A 2,088-nucleotide genomic window follows, 5' to 3' on the forward strand; every position below is an offset into this window, starting at 1 on the left:
TGTTCATGAGTGAGAATGGTGATGGGCGTCAATCATCACCTTCATCAAGTTGAAGAACAAGTGATATCTTGGAACAAGAACAAGCGGAATTGAATGAAAGATCAATAGTAATTGCATTAATACTCGAGGTACAGCAGAGCTCCACACCTTAATCTATGGTGTGTAGAAACTCCACCATTGAAAATACATAAGAACAAGGTCTAGGCATGGCCGTGAGGCCAGCCTCCCAATGATCAAAGGATCTAAAAATAATCCAAAGATTTCTAATACAATAGCAAAAGGTCTTACTTATAAGAACTAGTAGCCTAAGGTGTACAGAAATGAGTAAATGACATAAAAATCCTCTTCCGGGCCCACTTGGTGTGTGCTTGGGCTGAGCAATGAAGCAAATTTCGTGTAGAGACTCTTCTTGGAGTTAAACGCCAGCCCTGGTGCCAGTTTGGGCGTTTAACTCCCATTTGGGTGCCAGTTCCAGCGTTTAACGCTGGGATTTCTTGAGGTGACTTTGAACGCCGGTTTGGGCCATCAAATCTTGGGCAAAGTATGGACTATCATATATTGCTGGAAAGCCCAGGATGTCTACTTTCCAACGCCGTTGAGAGCGCGCCAATTGGGCTTCTGTAGCTCCAGAAAATCCGCTTCGAGTGCAGGGAGGTCAGAATCCAACAGCATCTGCAGTCCTTTTTGGTCTCTGGATCAGATTTTTGCTCAGGTCCCTCAATTTCAGCCAGAAAATACCTGAAAACACAGAAAAACACACAAACTCATAGTAAAGTCCAGAAAAGTGAATTTTAACTAAAAACTAATAAAAATATACTAAAAACTAACTAGATCATATCAAAAACATACTAAAAATAATGCCAAAAAGTATACAAATTATCCGCTCATCACAACACCAAACTTAAATTGTTGCTTGTCCCCAAGCAACTGAAAATCAAATAAGTTAAAAAGAAGAGAATATGCAATGAATTCCAAAAACATCTGTGAAGATCAGTATTAATCAGATGAGCGGGGCTTTTAACTTTTTGCCTCTGAACAGTTTTGGCATCTCAATCTATCCTTTGAAATCCAGAATGGTTGGCTTCTTTAGGAACTCAGAGTCCAGATAGTGTTAATGATTCTCCTAGTAAGGTATGATGATTCTTGAACATAGCTATTTATTGAGTCTTGGCTGTGGCCCAAAGCACTCTGTCTTTCCAGTATTACCACCGGATACATACATGCCACAGACACATAATTGGGTGAACCTTTTCAGATTGTGACTCAGCTTTGCTAAAGTCCCCAATTAGAGGTGTCCAGGGTTCTTAAGCACACTCTTATTGCCTTGGATCACAACTCTTTTTTTTTTTCGTTTTCTTTTTCTCCTTTTTTTTTCGGTTTTTTTGAATAGCAATGCTTTTTCTTGCTTCAAGAATCATTTTATTGATTTTTCAGATCCTCAATAACATGTCTCCTTTTTCATCATTCTTTCAAGAGCCAACATTCATGAACCACAAATTCAAGACACATATGCACTGTTTAAGCATACATTCAGAGAACAAAAATATTGCCACCACATCAACATAATTAAACTATTATAAAATTCAAAATTCATGCAATTCTTCCTTTTTCAATTAAGCACATTTTTATTCAAGAAAGGTGATGGATTCATAGGACATTCATAACTTTAAGGCATGGACACTAAGACACTAATGATCATAAGACACAAGCATGGATAACATAAGCATAAAATTCGAAAAACAGAAGAACAAATAACAAGGAAATCAAAGAACGGGTCCACCTCAGTGATGGCGGCTCTTTCTTGCTCTTGAAGATCCTATGGAGTGCTTGAGCTCCTCAATGTCTCTTCCTTGCCTTTGTTGCTCCTCCCTCATGATTCTTTGATCTTCTCTAATTTCATGAAGGATAATGGAGTGTTCTTGGTGCTCCACCCTTAGTTGTCCCATATTGGAACTCAATTCTCCTAGGGAGGTGTTTAGTTGCTCCCAATAGTTTTGTGGAGGAAAATTCATCCCTTGAGGAATCTCAGGGATCTCATGATGAGTGAGATCTCTTGTGTGCTCCATCCTTTTCTTGGTAATGGGCTTA

Source organism: Arachis stenosperma, chromosome 2 (genome assembly GCF_014773155.1).
Source record: "Arachis stenosperma cultivar V10309 chromosome 2, arast.V10309.gnm1.PFL2, whole genome shotgun sequence".
Taxonomy (NCBI): domain Eukaryota; kingdom Viridiplantae; phylum Streptophyta; class Magnoliopsida; order Fabales; family Fabaceae; genus Arachis; species Arachis stenosperma.